Genomic DNA, 15,733 nt, shown 5'->3' with positions numbered 1-15,733 from the left:
CGCTTCTTCCCAGGCTTTCAAAGAGACAGAAAGGAGGAAACAGCCAATCGCTGGAATCCTTGTGCTTCCTCTTTCTGAGGCTCTCCTTGGAAAAGAATTTCTTCAGCTGCTCCCTTGCCTTCGTTCCTTGTCCCCAACTGTTGCCCCGCAGAAAGGGGCAGAGGAATTGCTTTCGTTGTTGCCTGCTGCACTACAGCCTACATGTGCAAAACTGAGGAGACAGCTGACTTGTGAAGGGGCAGTGGATAGGAGAAGGTCATTCTTCACAAGCTGGCACTGGTTCTAAGAGAACACCTCACCATAGGGGCTCAGAAACACTGGCAAAGTGGTAATGAGAGGTGTAGGACAAGCACGGGTTGGAGAACCCTCATCTTCTGCCAAGCAGGACAGATTGCCACAGATTACTGTGCTCACTCCTGTGCTCCCTGAGCTCTGTGGCAGGATAGACACAGCCATGAGCCCTGTTGCCAACAGCCGTGAACCTGCCTGCTAGGAGTGTCTGCTCACTGTCATGCAGATGCTGACTGCTTAGATGGTGATATGCCTGCACAGTATTTTCCAACAGATTAAAATGCTATTTTGCACAAAAATAAGTGACGGCAAGTTCCAGACAGGTGCTGCTCAATTTCAGGGCAGTGGAATCCATCCTTGCCAGAACTTTATCAACTGGCTAAAATTTTTCCCTATCTTGAATGGTTATATCCTAGGGGGAAAAAAAAAAAAAAAGAAAAAAAAAAGAAAAAAATAAAGACAAAAACCAAAGCAATTGTCATGTACTGTAACTTCCCCTTTATCTTGCCTTTTTGTCAGTAGCCCAAATAGCAGTCACATGCCTGTGTGTGAGGAAGGTCTTGCAACAACATATAATTTTTCTCACATCATGGGACAAGCTTCCCCATCTTTTTTGTTTGTTTGTTTTTTAGCTGTCACACAATTCTCACATAATATAAAATTCTTGTGCCCTCACATCCATGTGCAGCAGCGCTCCTGGGTTTTGCTGTCTTGCAGAAATAGTTACAGGATGTTCACCTCAGTTAGTCAGAAATACTTACTCCACTGATTCTCAGTGACAGCCTTTGCAGACACACACTTTCTCACAAAATGGGCTACATGCTAGACCTTCAGGGTTTGGGCTTTGAAATACTGCTCGAGGCCCTTTGAAAAACTAAGCTAGAGATGCTACCAATGTGGCAGTGTTTGCAGCCTGTGTGGAAATATTCTTAGCAAAGGTGTGTTTCAAAGCTAGGGACACCTCTTCTTTAAGTGCTGCCACACGGAGAAATCAACATCACAAGTGATTTACCTCCCACCAGAACTTTTTCCCAGTCATTGAATCACAAGCTATGTTCAATTTCAAAGCATACAGACAATCAGACCTCCCTCTGCAGAACGAACAGCAAAGAAATAAACAGAAAAATGAACGGAACCAAACTAAACCGAAAAAAGCAGCAAAAAAACACCTCAGTGATTGCATACCTTCTCTACATCCTGTGAATCTGTCAGGAAGTTCAGTAATCTTCTCAAGCAGAATTAATTAAAATACACACCTTAATCTTCCAGTGTCTTTGCTAACTCTCTAGCAGTTCTTCCAAGTTTCTGCCAGTTTTGCTTTCTCCTCAACCACTCATCATTTGAAAATCACAGTTCCAGGAAGAAGAGAACTCAAGAAAATAAGCCTGAAGCAGTCTAAGCTGTGGTATGCTATTATCAGAGACTGGGTTTTCTGCATCACAGAGCACAGCATTTTACAATTACTCACTCCAGGAAAGAGAGAAAATGCCCCCCCACCTAAGAAATTATATCCTAGAATTAAAGTTCTTTTAAATGCCCATGGTACATATGCTATAATTGTCATGGCACTAAATCCTGAAGGAGGTAGGTAGATAACACACCATGAAAATCATAGTTTCACCAAATGCTCTTGTTGGTGAAGCAGCAGCTGGCTTGCTTGGTCATTACTCCAACAGAGCAGCAGCAATGAGCACCGCTGGGAAGTTAACCACCAAATCAAGGCAAAGCAACACTTGAGGCTGAGGAAGATACCTACCTAAACAGGAAGGTAAAAGAAATTGAAGGGAAAAAGGTAGCAAGGTTTGATTGAGAAGAGTGTATTGTGAGCCAACAAACAAATCTTGTAAAGGTTGCATGTTTTCATGTTGCAGCAACTCTGCTGTAGCCGCTATGTTGGCACATGACTTCTCATCCTCTGTTAACTGTGTTTGATTGATGCATCTGTGACATGATACACACCCTGAGATAAAACCAGCCTAATGGGCAGCATTCTGCATGACAGCTTGTGTGCTCTCAGGTAGGAGGTAACCTGCTGGTTTGGGGCTGAAAGGAGTCATTTACAGTCAGTAGCAAGAGGAGAAGGCCTAATTCTAGTTGGAGCACTGAATGAGGTAAAAGAAGACAAACCAGGAGATTCTTACTTTCCTGAATATATTGGAACATACTAAGACCCATAAGAAAAGAGGAAGCTGAAGTCAGTTCTTGCATCTGGGAGATGCTTTTCCCTCTAATACTCAGTATTCTTTTGTGCTTTATAAATGAATGTATAATGCAGACCTTACTGTATGACAGTGTGGCTTCTGGTCCTATCTTCAGATGCGGATCTAAGTAAAAGACCATCATCTTTCTTGGCAAAAATAACACTACTACAGAAATGAGAATAATCTACTATTCTGATAAGAGGTGAGGAAATTCTGTTGCAGTGCCTTTGTGAACTTCTACATGTTTAAATCTGGCCTATGTCTTGTAAGAGTTAAACCAGAAAGATCATATCTTCCACCACGTACTGAAAGAGGGTGCCATTAACCTAGATGCAGAAATGTCTTTGGATAAAGGGTCCCAACTCATGAGACATGCTAGTACCGTACCAGTCTCAGGAAAAAAAGAGGTTGGGTCCTTTGTTCTCTTTCAGTGATCTAATGTCTCTCTCTGATGGGGGAAGTCCCATGCAAAATAATTGCCAAACATTAGGTATGTTTTAGAGATACTGTATATAGTGCCGTTAAAGACTCATAATTATTTTACAGTGAAAATCAATCTTACATAGACCGTGCTGTTGTTTGACAAACTGAAGAACAGAAATTGTCAGTTGTGATAATCTTATTAATTTCTAAAAAGCCTTTTACAGCATAAATAAAGTATCACAATCAGAGACACTACAATTCTGCCTGGTACCTGCAGATGAAAAATTCACAGCAGAACCATCATGGATAGTCAGGATCAGCATTCATCCATTTGATCAAAATTATGTATTGTTTCTTGGAAATCTATGTAGGTACTGTTCAAAAACTGAGTGAATAAAAATGATAGGAGGTATGATGAACAGGATGACAAGAGAGTGGGCACAAATACTTTCAGCAGCATGTGTAGTGCAGAAGAAGAGATGTTTTATGAAATTATTTGTAGAATCCCAACTGCAACATGACTTTAATCCTCATGATTGAATGGATTCTAACTGGAAGTTGTATAATACTGGTGGGGGATTTCTGAATATATCGATTTTTTTGCTTCATCAGTGGTGGTAGGAAGCAGGCTTCATTAATTCTGCTGCTCACAGAGGATGTTATGTGAATATGCATTTTTGAAGTAAGATCTATTTTCTGGAAAGGACAAAGAAACTGTAATTTAAATGAGTTTCAGAAAAAAAGAAAACAAAGAACAAAACAAAACAAACAAACAAACAACAAAAAAAAAAGCAAGTAAATAAAGTAAATATGAAACCCAACATATTACAAAGTCTATGGGTATGCTAACACCAGATGGGCTTTAATTTCTTTTACACAAACATTCAAAGGGAACTAAACATCCATTACAATAGGATGATTGTTGACGGGAAAAGGAAGCTGAGATTTTCCGGATGCTCAGTTGTACACAACTGTATGCAGTTTCCCTCTGGGGCCATTGAGGTGGGACTGGGCTCAGTTCAGGGTCCATAAGGAGGGTGAATAATCTTGAGACGGGATATAGTTGGGTTTGACTTTGGATGTGCGTTGCCAGGAAAGGTCTCTGAGAAATCTCAGATAGCAGAGACTATTTTTGCCCTTGATTTGTCTTTCATGATTTACATTTTGCACCCATCTTATCAATTTTTTTTCAATAATAGATTGTTACCGCAACCCTTTAATAGATAGAATTTGTTGTTACTGTGTTGTGCTTCTTTTGCTTTAAAGAGCTACAGCACATACAATAAGTTAGTAGTGATTTCTGCTTTCCTGAGAGTATCAGACTCCAGGGATTATACAGGTAAAATAGTATAGCAAGTAAGTCCTGTAACTCAGGATAGAGCTGGGAATCCCAGACATGAAATAGATTTCATTCCAAGCTCTGAGGAATAAACAGTCCCACTCTCTGTACAAGGAAAAAAAAGAGAGACTTCAGGACATTTTTGGCTCCTCTGTAGAAGGGTAGCCAGTGAATCACATTCCTTATAATAATGATAAAACTCTGAACTGATGTATTTTTATTCAAAGTATTCTACATCATCTTCATTGTTCATTACAGAGCTGAAAGAGAGGCAAATAGTTTTATATTCCATGTATTCTGAAGCGTGCAGGAGCTCAGGAATACTAGAGATGAAACTGGCACATTGGTGGAAGACAGAAGAAAACACTTGGTCTTTATTCTATACAATGATTTGTTGTATTAAGAAGCTGAGCGGTTATTGAGCTGCATACAACTTAGCAATACTGTTGAAAGTGGCAACAAGTATCTTTTAATCAAAGTCACGCTAATTAATTGCGTGTTGAATTTAGAGGAGAGAGGAAAATATTGATTCGGTCATTGGAAGGAGCAGAGAGGGGCCTTTTGTAGCTCTGCACCAGAACAGTTGCCTCTGTCCCAGGAGGACGAATACAGCCAGGAACAGGTGCTGAAAGGAGCTATCTGGATGAGGAGCTGAAAGTGGATATCCTCTCTTCTGAGAGGGGGCTGAAAAAGCTTGACTTGTTTTGTCGGGAAAAAGAAAAGGCTGGAAGGGGAATTTCTCCCCTCTATAGATATGTTCAGGGTTTAAGCATGGAGACAGTGTCTATTTTTTAAACTAGAAGGTGAAGCTTATATAAAATCAGGAATTAGAAATTGTTTGTGTCTGAATTAAGGCTGAAAAACAGCAGATTTTTCAGTTTCATGAAGGTTAGAGCCTGGAATGGTATCCTCATAAGAATAATGGGAAACAAATGTAATTTTTATAAAGAGAGTGATCACATGAAAATGAGTGATCACTCAGCAATTTTGCCTGCTATAGCCATGAAGAGTACTCCAGTAATCTATTTTTATTAGTGGTAAATGTACGACAGGATTTTCTGCTAAGAGTCTTTTACTTCAGAGCACATTCTCCTTTATAAAGTATATTACTGATATCCTCTCAAACATTTTTTTAAAGATTCTGTAGAAAAAACTCGGGCAGTACCTCCATAAGAAAAAAACCAAACCAGACAAATCTGTAAACAGTACTTTGAAATAGCACTGTCGACATGGAAATAAAACCTGGCGGAAGGAGAAGAGAAAGCATTTGACTTCTTGACTTCATTAGGAATCTTCCTGGTTTCTACTGGGCGTGGATCTGATCTGTAATTGTGCAGAGGCAAATTGCTCAACGCAGCTCTACACAGATCAGGCACTTCTGAGATCCGACTCAGTTCCAACCATTAATGGAGGAATGCATACGTATGCCACATCAGCAAACAAAAAATGTTGAGAACATTTTGGATTTTGTAAAGCCAAAATTAAGTTATGTAGCAAACTGTAGAACATAAGCAGAACATGTTGATATGCAGTAAAGAGGCAGCTAAACCCCCCATCAGTAATTTGTGTGATTCTATTTTCCCGAAGTTTTGCTGGGAACATTTTTTCATACATCGTCTATTTTTTCCATGTAAAACAACAAGTAACTTGCTGTATTTCTCCATTATTGGGCAGAGGGCTGTATAGAGCCAAGAATTTCAAAGCTGTCCATGTGCCAGTACACATTCCAGAGATCTGGTGGAAATATATGTGAAGATAGATGAAATCACAGCTCTCCCTTGGGAGTGTAAAGCTGTCAGGAACACACTGGTGCAGTTTATCAGGAATATACAGGAACAGTTTTTTAGTCCTTCTTCTCTAAGCTACTGACCTGTACGTGCAGAACTAGTAATCTGTTTTCCAGGCAGTGAAAGGCAGAGCTGACAAGAAGGCTGTCACATTGTGCTTTTAACCACACTAGGGTGTGTTAGGCAAAACTGAAATGCTTGCCTTCCAGGGTATTTTATTTGGCAGAACAAGCTTCTATAGATAGAACAACAGACTTCAGAGCTGTGTTGGAGTGCAGCTGTCCACATGCACAGACTGTTTTGCAATTGCTCCCCTAACCATCCTTAGTACAAAACACAATGCTGTCATCTGGGCCTGAACCGTGTACGTGTGAGACAAGACAAGCCATCAACACATCAGAAAATCACGAATCTCTCTTTGTTCCTGTACAGGACATCTGCCTTTATGGAACTGAAACAGGAAAGAAAATGCTGCAGGTACATTAGGTGAGAAATACAACTTCAAACTTAGTTTCTGGATCATTCAGAACATCATTATTCTGTACTTCAATGGGATGACAGGCAGAGCTTGAGGAGGAGAGGTTTTAATTACTGAGACTGTAAAACTTCTCTGCAGCCAGAGGATGTTACTGCATTCCTGCATTCAGGGCTTGTACCCCCCTTAACATTCAAACAAGCAGAAGACACTGCTCACACAAAGGCCACCATAGAAGTCCCAAGCTGAGCTTGGTGAATGTGGTTGTAAAAGGCAAGTGGCTGTGAGAAGGTATCTCTACAGAAACAGTACAAAAAGGCATGTGGAGAACAGGAAGGAAAAGTAGGAAAAAATAAGTACTATGAATGAAAGCAAGAATCAACAAGGAAAAACAAAGACAGGAACATGTTAGGCAGAACACTTCTGAAAAATCCTCGGAGATCTCATAAAAGACATTTTTTTTTGGTTTGTTTCTTTCAGTGTTCGGGATCTGTTAGATAAGAAATCAGAGAAGCCCAAAATCAATGTGGATGAAACAAATATTATAAATTCCTGTAAGTTAGAATCTAAAGGAATAATGGCATATTCAAAAAATAACAACAGGAGTCAGATAAACAATAATGTGAGATAAACTGTGCCTTGTTATTACTAAGTCATTGTGAGCACTGCTTCTTCTTTACAGAACAAAAGGAAGTCTTCATTTTCATATTGTTAATAACACAGAAGAAAAATGTTCTCTTTCCTTTTCTTCCTTTTCTCCTAATGCTAAGCATTCAAGCAAAGCAGGGCTGTAGTTCCAGAAGGCAGTGTTCATTGCCAAGTCTTTGAATGATTTTGATGAAAAAGGAAGTGAGTAGTTTCTCCTCGAGTTAGATAGAGAAGCATTTGCTTATCCTGTCTCTGCAGTTATGAAAGAGCAGTGACTTGGCTGGCAAAATGGAGTACTGTGTTATTCTGTGCTGATTCTCTAGGACGTTAAACTTGCTGGAAAACAAATGCTAAATCATTTATTGTTATGTTTTAAAGCATGAGAAGTAGATTATTAGATTTAATAATCTACCACAAAGTAGATTATTAAGTAGCTTTTGTATTTAAATGAGCAGATCTGATTGATGCCCCGGGATCCGTGGTCCTGAAAGTTTGTGGGATGAGAAGAGTTGCTCTAAAAGGGACACCAGCAGGTAGAATTTGATGATGAAAAACAACACGCAGTCTAGCACGTATTTGCAGAGCAAACAAACATGGACTTAGTGACTGCTCTTCTTTTTCTGTGAGAACTCATAGCTGAGGGATCTGCTCTGCAGCCAAAATGCTCCTTGCAACCTGGACAAACCAAAACCTTTGATAAACAGATGAATTTTGTAGGATAAACAGAATTGAGCAGCTGGGGAGAGCGGGCCTCTCTGTTTCAATGTTTGTCTCTGTGCGGCTGTTGTAATGACTGCGTTAAACATCTTCAACCTTTTTCTTATTAATAGCTTTATGAACGAGGCTGTTTTCCTATTCATTTTTAAACCAGTGATTCCCAGGCTTATGCACAGTCTTCAAGATGAACAGGATTAAAGGAAGCTGTAAAGAGACTCCTAGAGAACTAACAAGGAGTACTAAAACAATATTGTACACATCAGTCTCAGGTGCACAGTTTCAGAAGAATAAAGATAAAAACAGCTGGCAGTGTATTGAGTAAAGCACTTCATCCTTCTTGAGGTAACAGTGCAAAACGGAAACTTTTATGGGATTTCAAATGCTGCCCATGTGTGTCAGTGAAAAAACTAACTTGCTGATGTGACCTGTAAAATAAGCAGTAAAAATATGGTGGGTTTTTTTCTTTTTTTTTTCTCTTTTGCTTTTCTTTTTTACCTCACAGATGAGTAATGTCACCCACAGTGGGGTAAGAAAATATAAGGGAACAGACCTGCAGATGTGTTTGTTCTTTTCATGCTATAGACTCGCATGCTTTGCAATTTTAAGTGGAATAATACACCTTTAATTAATGTTTTGAACTTGAGGGATGGATAGCAAGTCCCTGTGAATGGCTACGCCAAAGGTTTATGAGAAATCTCTCAGTGATTCTAACTGCAAAAGGAAGGGTTGGCTGGTGAGACCAGTCAGCATCAGAGACTTCGGGATCAAATCCCAGGATAAGGCACATAATTATTAAGGATTGCAAGGACGGTAGTCTTTGTTCATTAGCTATCATTTCATCGGACTTCATCTTCTCTCTGCTGTGGTGTGGATAACCCTATGCAGATCCTCTAGCTTCCCTCTATCTCCTCCAAAGCTACAGTCTGCACAGAAGTTTTCTGCCACAGCCATTCTCTGTGTTTTTCCTCTCCTGCTCCTAAGGCTCTGGCCTGGTGTGTCTCACAGAGGGAAAGGGGAGTTTAAGACCCTCTTTCATCATTCATTAGTGGCTACATGCAAGCCTGTAGGAGATGCCCAAGGCCTCACTCCTGTGCAGGTACCTTGGGAAAGCCTTCAGAGAGGAGACTGAAGCAGCTAGCCCAGCGGTAGTGACAAACACAGCGCTCTCTTTTTTATTTGAACCATATGACCTCTCAAGGTCCCTTCCCACCTCAACCATTCTGTGATGCTTTGATTCCCAGATCTGGTGCACTTTTTTTTAGTCTCCTGCCATAGTTGTTTAAATGTAACCTGTGTACGTCATGAACAGGGAAACAGCTGGTGGAGGAGACAACAGCTGAAGCATCTTTTCCCACCTACAAGTCATTCTCTGGGCCTGCTTTTATGCCACACATATTTGTTGAGGATCAATCCTGCTAACTGACCATAGGCAAGGTGTGAGAGCTGGAAAAAAGTGTGCTGAGATGTAGACAGACCCCATGAATGAAGTCACTGTCCTCTTGTGTTGCCACAATAGATTGTGAGCATTGTAGCCCTCTGCTCCTTTAGCCTTAGGAAGGGAGGGTGAGCCCTGCTGAGGGAGCTGCCACCATTGGGAGTGACTGTGCACTGAGTGCACCATTATGGGTCTTTTCACATTATTGTCCCATGCTCCCCAGGCGTCTGTCAGACCATAGTGGAGAGCTGTTGGTATTAGGAATGATGTGGCACGTGGGACTGAGGAAGTATTAAAAGCCAAAGTTGGTGTGTTGTAGCATTGATAATTTATCTAACTAGAAAAGAAAGAACTTGATTAAAGGAGGTAGTAAAAGACTTAAAAATAGGGAAAACTCTGGCTTAAGCCAGCAATCCATTTCTGGTCCTGCTGCTGGCCTTGTCATGTACAAAAATCTTCGGTTTTTCTTCTTTATAATGAAAGCAGCTACTAGGTTCTATTATGAGTACAAATATTTTAGTCTTACGGTATCTATGGAAGAAAGTGCACCTATATATGCAAGGCAGAAAAAAACCCCACTGAATTACGTTTATGTGTACTGCTAGCTGCCCTTAACATTTGCATTGAAAGTGCATATGTAGTAAGAAATGGATGCAGTCACTTAACTAATGCTCATTTGTAACACTGTAGAAGCTGTAGGCTAAGCACTGGAGGGCTGCTAGAACTAACACAAGGGGATTTAAACCCTTGTAAGTTGACTTATTATAGTGTAACTGCTTTAATGGCATGCAAATGTTTTCAAGAAACAATTTTGATTCTCAAAACAAGGACTAGAAAACTAATAAGATCCAGTCTTCTGAGAAGATAATCTTCTGAAAGTAAATGTACGTTTATCTGAGATGTTGGCCTATGATATTTTTACTTCATATCACTTCCTTTCTGTTTTGTGTAAGTCAGAATGTAATTAACGTACATGAGGATCATTTTATGGGAGAGCAATAAACAGTCGGTAGGTAAATTTATGGTTCTTCTATCCTGCAAGTGACTGTTCACTCACTTGGGCTGCCAAAATTAGCTTTGCGGGTCTGAATTTTTGCCTAGTTAGCTTCTCTTCAAATTTAGTTACATCTATTGCATCTCAAGTCAAAATGAAACTTTGTATGGGAACAGACTGAAGCCGTCAACTGGATGCAGTTTTCATCTAGGAGAATATAGGAATGTTGTCACTGAACTTACTGGATGGAGCATATACGCATGGTAAGGATTTTTATTTGACTGAGGTCCTTATGCCGCTTCTTGAAAAGTTACACTGATGTGTTAATATCTTTATTTTACATTAAAAAAGAAGAAGAAGAAGAAGGAGTTTTCAGTTTAGGGAACAAATTCTCAAAAAGGCACTTCCTCCATGTCAAGCCATGACCTAGGAAGGACAGTGTGTTTACAAGGAAGACATCTAGCACGCTGCCTAAAATAACATCATCGAACATCTTCTTGCTATTTCTTCTAAAGAAGTGCAGTTGGAAGCAGGTGTATCAAGCTATTTGTGGGAAAAAAAGTGTTGATGCATCACAGTAGTATTATGTGGTTTCAATGAGAGAGCAATGTAGAAAATGTTTCTGAGTTTGCTGGTGAGGTACCTTGTTCAATACTAGAATGTGTTTGCAAGGAGAGGACCTCTCTGTATGTGCCCTTCATCTAAGTGAATGTGCATGCCCTATTCTGAGCATTTACATACATACTTTAGATAAGGGTAAGGACTGGGTGAACATTTTGTGCCTAGTTTTACTTAGGATGCTACTTCTTATAAGCTCCCAGTACAAACTTGTATGTCAGAGAGCTAATATAATTCTGCAATGTGTAAGCAGGAGAATGTCAGATCAGCATAGAAGGGATAGTGTGCTGTACTTATAGACAGAATAATAGGGATTGATGCTTGAGTGAAGTGACTACTGATTGTACCTGGATTGCTTCAAATTTGAAGAGTATCCACAAAAGAATGATTTGAAATCTAGAAGTTCTTCCTGGTAAAGAGAAATTAAATGAGGTCGCTTAGTAGAATTTATCTGACAGAAGGCAAATTGGAGTCTTCCTGGAAGTGAAAGAGATTTCTGATAGAAAATGGTAGACCTCGAGTCTGTGGGAAATATGTAAGTAGATGCAGTACAGAAATTTTTTTTGGCACTATTAACAATTATCCATCAGAAGAAATTATTCAGGGAAAATATTCCGTAGCTTATCAGAAGGTTTAGAATTAAAGCAAAAACTAAGAAGTGTAAGGCACAAGTGGTCAGACTGATCTCTTGTTACTCAGCCGTGCAAGAGTACTTCAGAATTTGCAAAAATTACCACGTTTGCTAAGAAAATACAGACTGCATAAGTTGGGCAAGAGTGCTGCCTATGTTACAAAATGTTTCAACCATCATTTCCCTGAAGGAATTTTGAAATCCTTTTCATATAATACACCTCAGTATATAATACAGTCCTTTTAGTTTAAAATACACCTCAGTAAGTTGACATTATGTACTTCTGGCCTGAAGGACATGCAGAAGACCAGAGAACCCTCAGGGACTTCATAACGTCAATTTTTTGCCTCTGGCAGTGCTGACAGTGTTGTGCTGCCTCTTCTTGACCCAAGCTGCTGAACTTCAAATGCCAGTGGCTTCTGGTGGGAAAGAAAACTAACAACACAGACAGTTATTTTCCAGACAAAATAATGTTACGATAACATGGAATAACTTGTCTTCTTTTTCTTCTCTTTCATCTGAGGTTTAAACAGCTGGAGATGATCATCTTCCGTATGCTTTTGTGTGTGTCTGCTTTTCATACAGAAGGAATTGAGCAATTGGAACCAGTTTTAGATTGTAAAAGTGTCCTCGTTTCAGCTGAGATGGAGTTGATTTTTCCTTCACAGAGTCTGGTGTGGTGCTATTTTCTGTCTTAAGGAGAAAGACAATGCTGATAACACACCAGTGTTTCCAGCTGTCACTGAGCAATGCTGTCCTCAGCCAAAAACATTTCAGTTTTTCAGCTCCTTGTACTGTCTTATCAGTGAGGGCAGCTGAGGGACACACGGCGCTGGGAGGGGACAGAACCAAGACGGCTGACCAAAAATGGTCAAAGGGATATTCCATAGCAAATGACATAACGTGGATAAAACTTGAAAATGGTGAGGAGGTGGACATTGATTGGCAAGTGGTGAGCAATTGCTTGTGCAGTGCTTGTTTTGTGTATATATACATATTATCATTACTATTGTCCTTTTTTTTTTCCCCCCTTCCTTTTTCTGTCTCAGTAAATAGCTTTTATCTCCACTTTGGTTTTTTGTATTCTACTTTGGTTTTTTTTCCTGACTCTCTTCCCCATTTCAGTGAGGGGGGGGGATGTGAGCAAACTGCTGTATGGTGCTTAGCCACTTGCCGAGTTAAACTACAGCAGATAAGTGTAGGGGGGAGATGCGAGTGGAAACAGCCTCTTCAGGTAAAGGGAGTGAGAAGGAGGGAGTATTTTATTCTCAGACAAACAGCATTTGCTTCTTCAGACAAAGAGGGATGATGTGGCTAAGGGGGAGATACTTCATGAGATTAAGCAAATAATCCCACTTGGTTTGGATTGCTACCATGATTTTGTGCTGTTCAAGCGTACATTTTACACTCTTTTTCTGCTGTGAAAGCTGTGCCTCATTGCCCAGGATTGCAGGAAGGTGGAATCATAAAATCACATTGTATGTCTACTGACTACACACAACACCACCCAAAATCCAAACCCTATGTCTGAGAGCCTTGTCCAAATGCTCCTTGAACTCCAGCAGCGTGGGACTGTGCCCACTGCCCTGGGCAGCCTGTTCCATGCCCACCACCCTCTGGTGCACACCCTGTCCCTAACCCCCAGCTGCCCCTCCCCTGACACAGCTCCATGCGGTTCCCTCCGGCCCTGTTGCTGTCACAGAGAGCAGAGCTCAGCGCTGCCCCTCCACTCCCCTCGTAAGGAGCTGTAAGTTAACCATGCTGCCTTGAAGCTTTTCTCTACCTCCAGGTGGCAAAAGCATTTCCGATGAGCATTCCTCCTAAGTGTCCACTCCACTGGAGTTATTTGTCACTCTAAATTGAAAATTCAGTGTTGGTCAGAACTTCTCTGGGGCAGGATGTCTCCAATATTAGAAACTTATTTCTGCACCACCGTTTCTTATTATGTGTCTGACTTTACTATGATAAAATCGAGAGCTTTTCCCCATTCTTAAGATTAGACATCCGTCAGTTTCTTTCCTTAGGAAATCCTCTCCACAGCACACTTCCCTTGCTGTCATATCTGGAATTCTGCCACCAGTTAACCGTGAAAACACTGTCTGTGGCGCTCCTGTTCTCCAATGTCTTGCTTTAAAAGTGTAAGGGTTGCATGGTTGCTTAAGCTGTTACTGTGGCACCATTACTGTGCTTCTCCTTTGGGATGTAGGAAATGAAAATATAGATGTACAGGTCACCGTGTTCTTCCTCAACCTCAGGATCACATAATAGCTCTTGGGAAACAGATTTATCCATTTATTTATTTATTTTTGAGAAAGAACAGAAAGCGTAGGAATACGAGAATCGGTACAGTTAGCACAAAAAAAGTGGAACCGAAATCGATATAAGCACTCAACAAATTCAGCGTCAGAGCAGCTTCGCTAAAAGGGCTGATGAGTTCCTGTAGTTCCTTTGTTCTGTTTATCATGTTTGTTGGGGTTTTTTTGCACCATCCCAACACAAACGTGGCATTTCAAGAAGGTAACACAACCTTTTTACAGAACTATAGGAAATTATATGATTAACACTGGACGGTGCCTGTTTTCTGTCTTCCTTTTTGTGAAAGAAGCAGAGATTTCTTTTCTTGCAGGGATCATTTGAGGTTATCAGATCATCTGAGAGACAACATTTGAAAAAACCCCTGCTGTTCGTTATGACTTCTCAGTTGGATGTTGCTGCTGGAACAGATCTGATGGGTGTTTCCTCTATCATAAAACTGTGTATGTCAGTGGAAGCTTCCACCACGGCTTCGTCTAAGCAAGCTGAATTTCTCCAGGAGCAGCCTGGGGTGCTGTTACAAGGCTCAGCTGCTGGAGTTGTGGGTTGTGTCTGAGTGACGAACAATCAAACAAGTTTCAGCGTTTTCACATTAAGTGTGGTTGTCGGGATCTGCTTTTGCATTCTCTGATATGAACAAGGAAATTTCATTTGGGAGCTGTTGGGTTCTGGCTCTTTCTAGGAAGCTGCACTTGTTTCATGTTGAGAACCGCCAGGGATTTTGTTAACAACATGAAAACTAAGGGTGCAGAGGAGAACTGAGATTTCTGTGTGAGCTTTGACCTCTGCCCATTCCTTTTTTGATGATATACTCAGGTTTCACATATCCGTGCTCTGAGAAATGGAGCAGTAGGGCCATTGAAGCCTGGCTGTCTGTGGAGCAGCGTCTTCTCAGATAAGGCTTTTCCTGCAGGTGGGACAGACAGAGAGTATGTGTGTACATGCGTATCTTTCTCTCCCTTCAGTTCTTTTATTCCTATTTCTGATGTGTAGCAAGAAGGGAGTGTGCACTGCAGCTTTCCTTTTAGCATGAACCATAATCTGCCTCTTTCTTCTATCTCTGGCTTTTTATTTACTTTTTATTGACAATTATTCATATGGTATTTAAATTAAAAGGTAGGATGGGCAGTCGTGCAGAAGTACTGGTGGGGAGCACACATGCATGCACATACTGATCCCCACGGAGCAGGAATGAGGCTATAAAATTTGTTTTGCTTTATCTGTGAACCCGTGCTTGCAGCAATCACAACGATTTAAAGACAAAAAGATAAATGAATACAAGCTTATGAGCTGAAATGCAGCTATTTTTCTTTGCCGATCCCGAGCTAAGTGGAAGAAAAACCCACAGAGATCAACACCAACACAAAAAAGAAACATCTATTTAACCTCTTTTTTCCCCTGTTGTTCTGCTCATCTGGTGTAAATTAAAGAAAAAAAAAAAATCTTTTGAGAGCCGTGATTGTTTTAACCTGCCAGTAACCCCCTTGAGTTCATCAGAGCAAAAGACAGCAAAAGCCTGTTTATTGTCCAGCAGGCATCTACACATGTTGTAAGCGAAGTTCCATCTGGTCACAACATCATGGATCATCTGGGCAACAGCCAGGCTTCATTTGCTTCATGTCCTGGACAGCATGAAGGCAGCCGGATAGGAATACGTGAATGACTGACCAACCACAACCGAGCCGGCCCCGGAGGATTACTCTAATAATAGCTCCTCACCACGGAGCAGTGGTGGCGGTGTGACTTGTTTTCTTTTTCTAAATGACTCAAGCTGGGCTCTGTGGGATTGCTGAGCTTTTCTATTAGGTGCTGGCAGTGTACTGGAGGCACAGCTTGGCTTGCTTTAACAGAACCGGAGGAC

The 15,733-nt window shown here is 40.8% G+C and overlaps 1 long non-coding RNA gene across 1 annotated transcript in view; it reads left to right on the top strand.

The window, feature by feature from the left end:
• Nucleotides 1-15,733, top strand: part of LOC121110360 — a 32,599-nt gene that overhangs the window by 2,984 nt on the left and 13,882 nt on the right. The gene's annotated exons all lie outside the window — the stretch shown is intronic.

The sequence above is a fragment of the Gallus gallus genome, chromosome 3 (assembly GCF_016699485.2).
Source record: "Gallus gallus isolate bGalGal1 chromosome 3, bGalGal1.mat.broiler.GRCg7b, whole genome shotgun sequence".
In the NCBI taxonomy this organism is placed as follows: Eukaryota; Metazoa; Chordata; class Aves; order Galliformes; family Phasianidae; genus Gallus; species Gallus gallus.
This window is presented reverse-complemented; position numbering and strand designations above follow the sequence as displayed.